Source organism: Pleurodeles waltl, chromosome 5 (genome assembly GCF_031143425.1).
Source record: "Pleurodeles waltl isolate 20211129_DDA chromosome 5, aPleWal1.hap1.20221129, whole genome shotgun sequence".
Taxonomy (NCBI): domain Eukaryota; kingdom Metazoa; phylum Chordata; class Amphibia; order Caudata; family Salamandridae; genus Pleurodeles; species Pleurodeles waltl.
Window position 1 is genome coordinate 651,103,743 of NC_090444.1, and position 14,809 is coordinate 651,118,551.

At 44.5% G+C, this 14,809-nt stretch overlaps 1 long non-coding RNA gene across 1 annotated transcript in view; it reads left to right on the forward strand.

Annotated features, from left to right (window-relative positions):
- Positions 1-14,809, forward strand: part of LOC138297296 (uncharacterized) — a 108,561-nt gene that overhangs the window by 52,437 nt on the left and 41,315 nt on the right. The window contains exon 3 of the long non-coding RNA XR_011204002.1: positions 3,295-3,353. This is a non-coding gene — a long non-coding RNA (uncharacterized lncRNA). The remainder of the gene's footprint in view (positions 1-3,294; positions 3,354-14,809) is intronic.

The window sequence follows — 14,809 nt, forward strand, 5'->3', positions numbered from 1 at the left end:
TCCCCTTTGTCCTCCCCCAGTGTGTCTGTGATCCCAGCTCCCAAGGTACACAAATGCAGCCACACACCCACCCAATAGCCATCCACCTCACGACAGCCTCCAGCCCATGCACCTTCACCCAAAGTCACCAAACGTACACCTCCTACAACCACTACCTTTTCCTCCACTCCCAAACCCGCTCCATCTACCCGTCCCATTGTGTCCCAAAAACTTTTCCTGTCCAACCTTGACCTCTTCCCCTCACCTCTCCCACCCCTTCAGTCTCCTAGGGCCCGCCTCTCCAGGTCCCAACCCAGCACATCAGCCACAACATCTGCGGGAACAGTGGTGCCAGTAGTAACTGGCTTCTGGAGTGTGCCCGGCAGCAGGGTAGCCAGTGGGCCAAGGAGCCAGAGCACAGAGAGTCCCCCACCTCAAAAGCACAAAAAGTTGGCCACCAAAGCCTCTCCCAGGGGTACAGTTGGGAGTGTGGAGGCAGCTGCGCCACCATCCAAGGTGGGGAAGGGGCACAGTAAAACAGGCAAGTCTGGGAAAACCTGCACAGTGGACAAGACCGTCACAATCACCGCTGCAAAGGACATCAACGCCACAAGCACCGCTGCCAAGGACACTGCCACCACTAGCACCACTGAACAGGACCCGGCCGCCACCAGCACCGCTGTCAAGGACACCGCTGCCACCAGCACAGCTGAACAGGACACCGCCGCCACCAGCACCGCTGAACAGGACACTGCTGCCACCAGCACCGCAGGCCAGTGAGCGCCAAAGATTCTGATGCTACTGAGGCCGCCACGAGCAGGATGAAGCACTCTGGGCACAAAGCCCCCTCCAGAACCAGTGGAGAAAGGCATCCACTACATCTGTCCTTGGCAGGATGAAGCACTCTGGGCACAAATCCCCCTCCAGAACCAGTGGGGAAAGGCATCCACTACCTCTGTCTTTGGCAGGATGAAGCACTCTGGGCACAAAGCCCCCTCCCGAACCAGTGGAGATTCACAACCACTACCTCAGTCCTTGGCAGGATGAAGCCCTCTGGGCACAAAGCCCCGTCCAGAACCTTGTGAGACTGTGGCTTTGGACTCCCCAGGATGCAACAGTGGGCAAACCACCCACTGGAGAGACTTGAGAGACTGTGGTTTTGCACTCCCCAGGATACAGCAGTGGGCAAACCACCTACTGGAGAGACTTGAGAGACTGTGGCTTTGCACTCCCCAGGATACATCAATGGGCATGGAGCCCCCTCGTGGATATGGCGTTGTGCACTCATCCGGCTGAAGTGCCCCCCCTTCCCGTTCCCCCTGAGGTGCCTGTTGTATTTCTATCTGATGCCCCAGCAGTGTTCTCTCCGTTTTGATCGGGTATTGAGTGTGGGCCTCACCCATACATTTTGGGCCCAGTGGTCCACGGACTATGATGGTGGAATACCTTGGACTTGTATTCTTGGTGTATATATTTGTTTCTAGTGTAAATATATATATGAATGTATATATTTTTGATTACTGTTTTTGAATAGATTTCAAACGTTCGAATCATTTTCTTTTGTCCTTGCTTTCTTCCAGGGGGAGTTGGGGGTTGTTAATGTAATGTATCAACATGTACTTGTGTGTGTGTTGTAGTGGGTGGGGGTGGGAATGTTGCGTGTGTGTGTCACTCTTTTTCTCCTCCCCCCCTCCCCTGTGTCGTAGGTGCAGTACTCACTGTGGTCTTCGCCACCGTCTTTGTTGTTCCTGGTAGAGAAGCAGGAAGATAAAGGCTGGCAATATCTGGAGTTCGGGTTCCATGGCGTCCTGATTCCTCGTGGGGTGTGTAGAGGTGAGCGTTTTCCCTTCCAAGTCCTGTTTCCGCCATGTTTTTGTTTGCGGTGTATCCGCCCCGGAAAAGGTGGAGGATTGGACTGTTGTAATACAGTGGGCGGAACCTTGTCTTCCGCCTGTCTGTTGGCGGTGACCGCAGCGCTGTTTGTTTGTACCGCCATGGCGGTCGGAATGTTAAAGTGGCTGTCTATGTTGGCGGTTTCCGCCATGGTCGTGATTCCATTTTTTTCCGCCGGCCTGTTGGCGGTCTTACCGCCGCTTTAACACCGACCGCCAGGGTTGTAATGAGGGCCTATGTCATAACTCTTAGGTGTATGTAAGCGGGCTCACAGGAAGTACACATCTCAGCAGATGTAATCAGGTGCTTATTCATGGATATTTGGCTTAGGGCAGCGCAACCAGTCTCCTTGCTGTGCTGCCCTATGCCAAAGTGAAAAGACAGGAATACACCCGTGCATTCCTGTCCTTTTGCCCTGCACTAGAGACGTTTTTCCTGCCAAGACCAACACAGGCACCCTTGCACTGTGGTGCAAGGGTGCCTGTACTGTTTGTGGTTCTTTTTTGTGGGAAAGGGCACCTTCCTCCACTTAAACAATCCTAAGAGGTGTTTTCCTCTTCCTATGTGTTCTGCAGAATGCAACACACATAGGAAGAAGAAATAATGTTGAAAAATGAAGATACAGCTGGGGCCTCACCTTGAGAGGCATAACTATTTGCAGCATCACCTGGGCCACATGTTCCTGTTAATCTGGGGGTTTGTGATACCCCATAGGTGTTGCATGGATAAGCACCCTGTGACACCCATGGAAGGCCTACTGAGTGCTGAGTAAGGCAACACAGCTCTTAAGCCTGCATTGCAGAACTTTATATGTATGATCCCAATGAAAACCACACAGGGTGCCATTGTGTGGTTTCATACCTTTTTTCCAAGCTCTGTGTGATGAATGTACCACTTTACGTGTTGCAAAAGTGCTGCTGCCCTCCCACAATTTAGCCCAGGAGAGAGTGAGTGAGGGCTGCAACCTGTGCAGCCTTTTGTAAGTCCAGATGGGGTATGCCAAGGCAAGCCATACTGCCTTTACTGTATCACCTCATCCACTTACACTTATGTTCATGATCAATGATATGTATTTTTGATGGATCCAACTCCAGCTCTCAATTTTGGTAAACTGGGCCCATGTGTCATATTTATAGACTGGACATATTCATGAGTGTGAATATTTGGCCTGTACGACATGTGAGCTATCTCATTGTGAGTACCGTTACAGTTTCTGCAACCACACAGATGCCACTTGACTCAGTTTTACTGATTGTAGTAAGGTATGTCTATGTAGTGACAACATATTGTCCATAGCTCAATCACTATTGCTGGAATTGTTCTGCTCAGATACATTGGATTGTGTTACAATGTCAGACTATTCATCTCAGACATCATGTACGTCTTAACTGTGCTAACAATTTATTATTATTTTCACACTAGCCAAAATGAATGCTGATGAGACCCGCACATTTGAGCAGAGGAGGGATCGTTACAAGCAGGTGAGGAATGGGGCAAAAGCATTTAAGAAAATGCAAAGACTGTATATGTGGGCTAAAGCTGCAGCAACATGGAACATTGGCAGACAACACACACCAGCAGTCCCTACATCACCAACTGACCAGGACACACCAGAAGCAAGCTGCCACAGACCAGGACTAAGCCAGGCCTGAGCAGGGCAAGCCAGGTCAGGCAGGCTCTATCCACACATAGGCAAGCACAAGTGTTGCACCACTAGCTCCACCGCCACCAACACATCTGGCCACACAAGCAAGGAGGCAATCTTGTTGGTACTCGGTGTTCCAGTACACCATCATTTGAGAACTAAAGAAACCTTATGAAACAGTGGACAGTGATAGAGAGGCGCAGCCTTGACAAACTTGTATAAGGCTGTGGAACAGCTATCACAGCTCGTCTGAACATTTTTTACTTTTCTATATTTTTTCAATAGTTAACATCGTTTTTAGGTGGTTTCAGATAGTACAGGTTAAGGTAAGCTAGATATTAGATAATTTTCCAAATTTTCGTTTTTAGACTTTTGTAAGGTTTTAGTGGGTGGGGAGTATTTGTAAAATAATTAAAACATATATATATGTATATATATATACATATATATTTGTTTAGGTTTTAATATATAGTTAGTTTGTGTATAGGTGTACTTTATGTTTGTATTGTGTGACTATGAACCTAATTTAGAACTTGACAGATGGTTACTCCATCACAACGATGACAGATATCCCGTCCGCCAACAACTAAATCCTAATCTCTTAAGGGATTTTGATTTCTGCGGATGGGATATCCCTCATCGCTGTGTCGGAGTAACCCACCTGCCCAGTTCCAAATCAGGCCCTGTGTGTGATAGGGGATGGGGGATTGATGTTAGGTTAAGTATGAGTAGGATAAGGTTAGGGAGGTTAGGATAGAGTTAATTTAAGGTAGTGTAGGATAGTTAGATTGTTAGTTTAGTCTTAGTTTAGATTGGGTTAGTTAGTTAGTATAGTGTAGATAGTTTTAGATTTTGCTATTTCATATTACTTATAGTAAACAATGTTTCTCTGTTCACGACTACTTAATGATTTACTGCGAAGGAGTTGTCATATATGCTTAGGTAGACTTAAGCACATGCTGTAGGATTTCCCTGCAGTGTTTGTAGATATGTGTAGTTATGTGAGATGCCTATGGGCAAGAGTCAGTCAATTTTGCAACTGAGTCACTTAAGGGATCTTCAACCATGTTTAGGCACTGTAAGTGGCCCTCTTTGTGTGAATGGACACACAGCCTACTGTTGCACTATGTGTGTAAGTTATGCTACATGTATTAAAGGGATGAGTATGTCAACCCATAGTCACAAATCATGGATGTGTTGGTTCAAACACTGATGCCAGCTACTTACACACTCACCCTTGCACCATTTTACTGTAACATCAGTGTTGTTAGCTGGCTAGGATCCATAGAAGTAGCTAGCCATCACCTGCCCAGAAATCTCAATCATCCTTGCCATTGACTACTTGCTAAGTATGACATTGTGATTGTATGGGATTTTTAACTGTGTGCCACTCTATTTACTGATGCTTATTTTAACACCATGAAATTCAGTAGTTCCAAGAGACTGTGCACATGATGCCATGGCAGGGCAGGTCCATGTTGCTTGACCTTGTCCAACAAGAGAATATGATAGGGACTGTAGCACTGTCCTCTTTAGATGGTCTGAAGCATCTTATGGATCAATACATCCACCATGGACATGCATACAACATGCACATTAAAGGGAGTGTATTTATTTACAGGTGTGTATATAGGCTGATTCACAGTAGCAGTTCTTGCAGCAACAATCCAAAAATTGTTTGAGAGCTAAAGGATGTCCAGACAGAGTCCATGGAGGATAGGTGTCATGTGACATTTGGAGGGGAAGGGTATTCCAGTGAGGAGGAGATCCAAATTGCCATTAGGGAAGGTAGGCTTGATCGATGGCCCAGAAATGGATCAGGCTTACAGGTGGGAAAACACAAAGGAGACAGTACAAGATGACAAGGGTGATGGCATTATAATCAACACAGGTCCAATGGGTAAGTGGCTAAGAGCCACAAACAAATGTTACTGGCTAGTTCTTCGCCGTAAATTGATAAAGTCCACATCTTCCTTATCTGATGTGTGTTGCGTCTCCCCTAAAGGTGGCGGTGTCTGTGCAGAAGACATCTGAGCCATACACACATCAGGGGCTAAAGATGTGACTCCCCTGTCCCCAGCAGCATTTGCCTGGGCCAACAAAAAAGGCAGCCAGCACTGAGAAGGGCATGCTGGCTTGTCAGCACAGCAAAGTCATTGTGAAAGGCACCCATTGTTGCAATATAGGAGTCTTGCTTCCACTCCATAGATTCAAGGATGGCATGTATCGCCCCAACTGGGTTGCAACTTCACTGGTGTCACATTGGCAGAGCTATTGTTTTTGGCTCTGCCTTATGACACCTGTGATGTCTGACATGGACTCTTCTAATCTCAGAAGCGGAGAGTAGTTGCCTCTTATTACCTCAGAGGTGTCCTTATTGGGACTGAGGCGACTCTGGACTCCCTGTAGCATGTCCAAAATGGTCTCCATCCCTGCCTGCACCTCATCTACCAGCTAACTCTGGACTCCTACAGCCTGCTTTTAGAAGACACCTTGGGGGTCCTCGGAGCCCAGGGCTGGGTTTGTGCTAGCAGATGGGGCAGGTCCCATTGTAGGTGGTTCCTCTGGAGACCCATCAATGCTGTCAGCCACTCACCAACCAGAAAAGGTGATAAATTATAGTCCAGGATTTGCTGAAAAGTGTCATTACCAGCAATTGGTCATCCAGGACAGGTAGGTGGTCAGCAGGAGGAGTTTCTCCCTCTGCAACAAAATTGAGATATGTTAATGGTGATCTATGCTAGATGTTGACATGAGTAATCTGGCTGGCATACAATATTTATCCTCATTCACTTTTATTTTAACATTGATGTGCAGTACCTATATGAACAGTATGTACTGAGGCCAAGTGGAACTGTAGTTGCCTTTAAGATCACAGTCTCTGTGTGTTGTTCACACACAACTGAATGAGTTACACAGCTTGCTGGCTAGCCTGCCTGTGCGGGAAATGTGAGGTAAGGTCCACATCTGCCTTGGAGGTTACCTTACTTTTTTACAATGGCCATACATGTGTTTAATGGTATTGACAGCAATGCTGTGCACATTCCAACAAGTCACCAGGATGCCATGCATTCCCTCTGGCCACTACTCCAGGCCACAGCTCCTGTGAAAGTGATGTGAGTTTGGTAGTGTATTTAATTGGATCCTGCTGTCTGCCTTACACACAGTACATCACGTCAGTCTTTTGTTGTGCTGACTTTCATGCACATTGTGCATTTATCTGGGCAAGGGCTCATATTGGTCACGCATCCACACTACTCCACACAGCTAGCAAGCTTGCTACACTGCAGGAATGTGTAAGTGCATGTACCTATCATGGTTGTGCTATCTGTGTAGACTCATGGGATTTCATTAAACACACAATTTGCTACATATTTGAAAACAGTGGCCAATGTGTACTAACTATGAGGGGATAGGCTCTGAGCTAGCGCTGACTCTCACCCCGTTTCATCATTGCCAGAGTTAGTTATCTGCAGAGTACCACACATCATTAGATACAGCCACACCCACTTGTACATGTGCATGGCTCTTCTGGTGATCCTCATTTAGGGCCAAGGACTCCACTTACTGTCACACACTGATGAAACCCGGATCATAGATTGACTCTCATGTGATGGCAAGCCCTACAATATGAGTCACCACTTCCAATTGCCCAACATGGCTGCCTGTATTTGAGGGCTATGTGTCAAGCTGTACCCCTACATGCAAGTGATAACCATTGACATGTACCTACCCTCGTTTTCCACACAATTAGACTCATACTTTCCAGCCTCAACCATCACTGAATAATGCACATAGTTGTGGTAACCTAGCTCATCCTGTCACTTCAAAATTCTCCTTCTGACATCCTCCTTCTTTGACATATGTATCCTGGTAATAGATTTCTTCTTCCGTCTCCCTCCAGGCACCACTCTATCTTCACCCATGTCCACATCACATGTAGGATTTAGTACACCTATAGCCTCCTATATGTCATCCCTTTCCAGCTGCAACAGAAGTGTGCCACTATCAGACACACCAGTGCATGTGTATTGCTCAGGCTGCCTTGGGGTAAACACGTCACTTCTCACCTCCTTGCTGTGCTATGTGCCCCCATTTAGACACAGTGCCAGTTCAATGTGCTCAGCCACACCTAATTGCACTGCATTATTGAGGCCCACCAGGCTAACACACCATTTATTGTTTGAACAAACATACATGTTTCTCTGGTGTGCATCACTTGCATCGCCACCCCCCTAAATATTTGTACATAACAGGAGTTAGGATGGTGTCTAACATGACAGGCTAGACCCTGTGTGCTCGCACCCCACACAGCAGGACAGTTGTGTGTAATGTAGTTTCACACTAGTGACTAAAGATGTGGCTCTTGTTCGTATGTGATGGTACTTCAGATGCCCAACACCTGACCCCCCCCTCTGAGGTGAGGAGTTTATCCTCTGACAACCCCATTCCACTCCATTGCTTTGCAGTCCGGATTAGGCTGCATGGCTCCAAGAAAAACACTCTAGCCTCATGGTGCAGGGGGGCATGTTTTATCGAAGTCATGATGGGCAGGGTTCCAGTGTCCTCTCATGCTATGGTGCTCCAGTCTAGATGTTCTTCTTGGTATTGTGACACTTGTAGTCCTGGTCACTAGTGCTATACAATGTACAACAAGTCCCAGTTTCTAAAGGTGAAGCTGGACTGGTGCTGCACATCAGACATGGATTGGCCAAAGGACGCAGCTGGACTGGGCTGTTCAACATGTGACTGGTCATTTTGGCATACATTTCTAGGGTGTATGACTAGACATTTGGCCAGTTCCTTCCCTTTCCCTTACACTCAGTGCAGTGCAGCGCAGGAATGCAGCATGATGACATATTTGGTGATAGTGTCCCTTGTTGCCACTTACCTTCTAGGTATCTTGGTCCTCATAGTCTGCACTGTCAGGTCCTTCCACTCCTGCCACCAATTCTGCTGAGATGATTGCTGCCACCTGCTCCTCCAAGGATGTCAGCTCCTATGGGACCTCAGGTCCTCCTCCACGGATTCGCATGGCTACCTTCAGGTTGCTGATGAGTTTCTCCTTGGTCCTGCACTTGTAATCGTGCCAGCGCTTCTTGCACTCTGACACTGTCGTTTTGACTTGAACTAGTCTTCCTCTTCCTCCTCCCCTGCGGGTCTGTCTGGACACCCTGGCTGGTGCTGTAGTGGTTGTAGTTGTTGACTTTTTTGTTGCTGCCTGCTGCCCACTCCACCTCTCCCTTTAGATGTACGGGGAAATGTTTTTTTAAATGTGTCACTTTTGGCTGGATTTCTGACACAAAACACACTCCAAGGTGATGCAAGCATGATTTGCCTTGCATTACATGTTGCAAAGCAGCCAAGCGTCACTTTTGCTGCACATGGGTTAGTTTTCACTACGATATCCCTCCCCTGGATGCATAATTTTCTTTGACGCAACATGGGACCTTACACCATTGTGCGCCGTATTGTAAATACAATGCATCCAAGCCATTTAGAAATATAATGCGCAGCACAAATGTTTCTGATGCATTGCTGCCTTACCGCAGCAATGCGTCAATTCTTGTAAATATGTCCCTAGCTGAATAAGATGAAAAATATGCGCTAAAATAAGTCAAGACTGTCAATGGACAGACCTAAGGATAGTCTATTGAGGGAAAATAACATGATGTTACTGACAATGCTTACTCTTGAACATACCCATAAAATCTAAGAAGCTTTGCATTGCACCTGTAGGCTTCACTGGCAAAAAGCTGAATCAAAACAGAAACAGCTGAACCAGCGAAAGAAATGAGCAATACAATACAGAAAATGTCACTTAGGCACACTCAGTGTGTGTAAAGACTGTGGGACATATTTTCAAGGAACTGGTGTAGGCCAGCTCCACAAGCCTGACTGCTGTACTGCCCTACGCCAAGTCGCCAAGTCAAAAGGACAGAAGTGCACCGCATTTACGGGTTACAGTGCATTTCTGTCCTTTTCCCCTGTGCTGGCACACAAATTACTGCCTAGCGCCAATGCAGGCACCCTTGCACCATAGTGCAAAGGAGTCTGCAGCGTTGGCAGGATTGCTTTTGTGCAGGAAGGGCCACCTTCCTGCACAAAAAGCAATCCAGAGAGACATTTTCCTCTCTCCATGTGTATTGCAGAAGGCAGCACACATAGAAAGAGGAAACAACGGGGCAAAATAAAGATATTTCTCCTCTTTGCACCTGCCCTAGGGAGGCATAAAGTTGTGACACATTCCCAGGTTCACAGATTCTTCTAAATGGGAATGTGTCAAAACACATGGGTGTTGTGTGGAAACATCCACTGCAACACCCATAGTACGCCTCCCTGGCACAGTGTAAGGCAACTCAGCGACTTGTTGCCTTACATCACATCTACAAGGCCATGAAAAGCCACGCAAAGTGGCTTTGTAAATCTGGGTTGTCGTAGTTTGGACTCTTGCTCTAGGCAAGACTGCTGGTTAAAGGATTACAGTACTTTTGTTTGTAGTCGACTACATCTTTCCTACAACAAGTCGCAACTGTTGTCCCAACCTTACCGGCTCACTAGCAGCTCCTCACCGGAAACACAATAGTAAAAGGTGATTTGTGGCATCCTTTACGCATGGACTCAAGAGTAAGACATCTCTGGGAGTGTTGTGGTTAAACGGAGATTACCCCTTTCGCACAGATATATCATGTCTCATACAAACACAGGCAATGACAAAGATGCAGTAAAGTTTCAATAGGTTTTATTCAACATAACTGCAATTTGCGATTAGTTGCATGGGCTGCAATGATTAGGCTAATGAATAATGCAAGAAACAGAATTGTGAAGATGAGAGTCATTATTACACCATCTTGCAATGCATAGAAAAGACATACGAGATGTAATATGCCCTAATACCCTAATGTGAAAGGCCTAACCTCCTACCTAAAGGAGAGCTGGGTTTGTTAAACCTAATCTGCCAATGCCATGTCCATGAAAGGAGCCTCCAACCCTTGTTACCTTGGAATGAGGTCTCTATCTCATATTCTGCAGAGACACGAAGACTGGGTCAGCGTCAAGACGACTGCAGCATCGATATCAGTGATGGTGGCAATGCCCTCTGGTCGGAATCCCTCTGATTATCTGTCTAAAGTGCGATATATTTATACAGTCAGTCAGTCAGTCAAAGTACTTTATTTCGATAAACAAATATCATAAAAAGGCATAAAAAAAAAAAGTGCAATCAAATATTACGGCAATCAACAATTCATATTATCTACAATGTTTAAAAAAGGGGGGGTCAGTAAAGTAAAACATCCTAAAAAAACATCATTTCACGTAAAACATTAATATTCTCCCAGATTCGCAGAAATTACATTTCCTATAAAAAATTAATTAGTCACTCAATTTATTACAATAAAATAATCGGATTGATGGCAAACTTCTTTTTCTTAACCCTTACAGCTCCCACTAAAAAACTAGCAACATGGAACATAATCCTAGGGGTCTGTAATAACTGTAAGAACAAGAGGGCAGGTTTGACCTGTATGAACCCCTCCTCCTTTAGAATTGGGAACAAGTATTTCTTTCTTAAGGCCGCGTAATGGTCACAGAATAACAGAAAATGCATTGTGTTCTGGATCGAAAAATTATCACAATTACACAGCGTTCCTTTTTCCGGAGGAGACCAGGTTTGAAACTGGCCAAGAGTTAGATGGATCAGGTTAAACCGAAAGCGTGTAAGTAGAAACCGGTGAAAGGGTTGATTTACAATAGACAAATATAATTCGGGGCCCACATAAGTACTCAAAATGATACTGGCCCGCACCGATGGTTTCTCATATTCAACTTGTTCTCTTTCTAGACATAACAGATCTTTCATTATGCTTTTAATCAGTCCAATATCTTTAACAGTTATTGAATCCGGGGAATAAAAAAGATCCGCTCTCCCTAATCTAACAAAACAATTTTTGATATAAACTAGCCACGCTATTTTATTAACTTTATCCAGCTGCAGGCAATCTTTTAAAATGGAATGGTTGAGCGGAATTTCTTGATTCAGCCAGATCTTTAGCCAGGCTAGAACGGGGGCCAGTTTGATCAAGTCTGAAATATAGCCCACACCCAATTCAGTATGGACAATATGTGTGGAAGTAGACTGTGGAAGAGAGAGAACCGATCTTAGAAATTTATTTTCCGTGATCTGAATACTTTCCATAGAGCAATAGCCCCATATCGCACTTCCATACGTTGCTATTGTAAGGCATTTTGCTTCATAAATTTTTAGCAAACTAATAATTGGCCTCGCCCCGAGTTTATTCATAAAACCCCGAAGAGCAGAAGACGACTTTACAAGGGCAACATTTCTATTTTTTATCTGGGGGCCCCAGGAACCTTTATCATCGAAAGTGATCCCTAAGTATGGAAATGTTGCTACTCTACACAGTTCTTGCCTCCCACAAGTAAAAGTTTTGGGGAGTTTATTTTTATTACCCTTTCCCATGATCATAATCTGGGACTTTTTAACGTTGATCTTTAAATCCAAGGAAGTCATAAAAACCTCAAAGACATCCAATAATCGTTGAAGACCAACACCAGTACGAGAAAGCAGGACAGCATCATCCGCGTATAGTAGAACCGGAATACCGAGTTCTCCTATCCGTGGGGTGTCCTGGGTAGCATTTTTTAGTGTAGATTCCAAGGCATTTATATAAATAGTAAAAAGAAGGGGAGCCAGGATGCACCCCTGCCTGACTCCCCTTTCTGAGTTAAAGTGGCTGGTGCATCGCCCCGCAGTAGTAACTCTAACAGAAGCTGTTAGGTCAGTATGTAAATCTACTAAAAGGTTAACAAGAGCCTTATCCAGTCCCATGTCAAGTAAGATTTTCCATAATTTAGATCGATTTACAAGATCAAAGGCTGACGAGAGGTCCATGAACCCCAGATACATGGAACCCTCCTTTGCCTTTGTGTATTTCTCTATTAATAAATACAAATTCAAGCCTTGATCTATAGTACTCCTTTTAGGTCTAAAACCATACTGCACATCTGCTAGGACCCCTTTCTCTGTTAACCAATCGTTCAATTTATTTAAGATAACTCGACCTAAAATTTTCACAGAGGAATCAATCAGTGAAATCGGCCTATAACAAGATGGGTCTTGCCTATTACCCTTTTTAAACACTGGTATAATTATAGATTTCTTCCAGGAGGACGGGATTTTATCGAATGCAAGATTATTAAAAACCTTACATAATACCTTAGACCAAAATTTTGGAAAACTTTTAAATACGTCCCCAGGTACCCCATCTGGGCCCGGGGCTTTGTTTTTTGTGGTTAGGTCTATGGCCCTTTCAACATCTGCAACTGCAAAAATAACTGCATCCTTGTCAGGGGAAATTTCCCCCACTTCATCTGCTAAAATTCCACCAAGAGGACCAATATTAGAATATATCTGACTAAAGTGTTTTATCCAGCCCTCATCTGGAATGTTTGCCTCTAAAGGAGTATTAGTGTCATCAGAAAAAAAGGGCTGATTTATTATTTTCCAAAATGAACCACTGTTTTTTAGGGTATCTGGATCCAAGAGTTGAGCCAGGGCGTTATCTTTCAGAGTCCTTTTCCTCTCTAGAATGGTTTTTTTATACACTTTCCTAGCATTTACTATTTTTGATCGATCTTGAGGAATAGTTTTTAATGCCTTAAGTACTACACCATGTGCCTTAGAGCATTCCTTATCAAACCATCTATTGCCATCTAGAGCCTTCTGGCTAGATTTAGCCTGGAGACTACGATTAATTTCTAAGCAAATCTGATCAAATGCTACTATAACCTCCTTAGGATCTGGATTTGCCGCTAGACATATAGAGATTTCATCCTCCACTTTAGAAAAGACCTCCTGAAAAAAAGTTTCAGGGACTATTTTTGTCCACTTCAACCTTCGATTCTGGTCTTTGACCTTGAGGTTCAAGCCCCCACTCTCTGCGACCAGTTTGAGAGAAATCAGTTCAGTGTTCTTAAAAACAAGTACAACAGGATTATGATCACTAAAAACTGACACCTCAGTACAATAATTTAAAACACTATTTAGAAAAAAAGAAGACAAATAAATATAATCAATAATAGTACCATTTTCTTTGCCCTTAAACGTAGGGGACCTGCTATTCCCGTCTCCACAGCCAGACTCATATAGATTCCATTTAGCAAGGAAAAGCTCAAGATAATCCCCCTGCCTAGTATGTTCTGGATGAGCAGTTGAGGAAAAGGGAGGGCCTTCCTCATCCCTCCTAATACATGGTAGGGTACATGGATGTATGTTAAAGTCCCCTAGTAATATTAACTCAAAAGTATTAACATTTATACTATAGACTGACTAAAATTTATCCAGGTCATCCAGATTTTGACTGGTGGAATCATTAGCATACGAATTGTAAAAATTTATAAAAAGGATCTTACCCTTATCCTGGGTCGAAAGCTCAACAATTAGGCAATTTACTGAGCCCGAGGGGCATTGAGTTAAGGTACCTTTCATATCCAATTTGAAAAGGCTTAATAGTCCCCCCTTAGGTCTCCCTGCCATGCTATTTGTAGCTGGAATGCAAAAATGACAAAAGCCATCTAAGGAAAAGCTATTCGTTTGGTCCCAAGTCTCTTGTAAAGCAATGACATCAAAAGATTTTAGTGTCCTTTCCCATTCAGCTATCCCAGACTTGCTCTTTAAACCAGCAATGTTCCATGTAGCAATCTTGATGGACGATGCTGACGACTGGGAAGAGTTTCCCAAGACATTTGGCAGTCAATCATTTTCCTCCATAGAAGATAAGGCAGCATACCGATTGTGAAGAGGTAAAGTGTTAACGGTCTGTCTATAAGACGACTGATGATGACTTGGCTCCCCCCTAGTTTGAGACCGGGACATATTCACAGATACATTCGGGGTACAGACATCCATACCTCTTCCGTTCTCATTTGGACATTGCCTTTGCACATACGACAAACGACATTGAGTATTGAGCCCATGATTATAAAAGAAACCTAGAGGTCTAGCATGAACCATATTTTCTAGAGTTGGCAAGGTTGTAGCTCTCAGAAGCACTGTTGCCACGTGTTGTGGGTATTTGAAATTTATAATAATACAGTCTCCACCTCTATTTTTAGGGCCATTGCCAATCCAACTAACTCTGCGGGTAAATAAAATATCATTTGCAAGGGCACAAGGAAATCCACAGTTCTTATTCAACCAAGCAAGCGTCTTGTTTTTAAGAGCAGGATACGTTTCTACCCCAGAGCCATTCGAGCACAAGTCAACCTCTG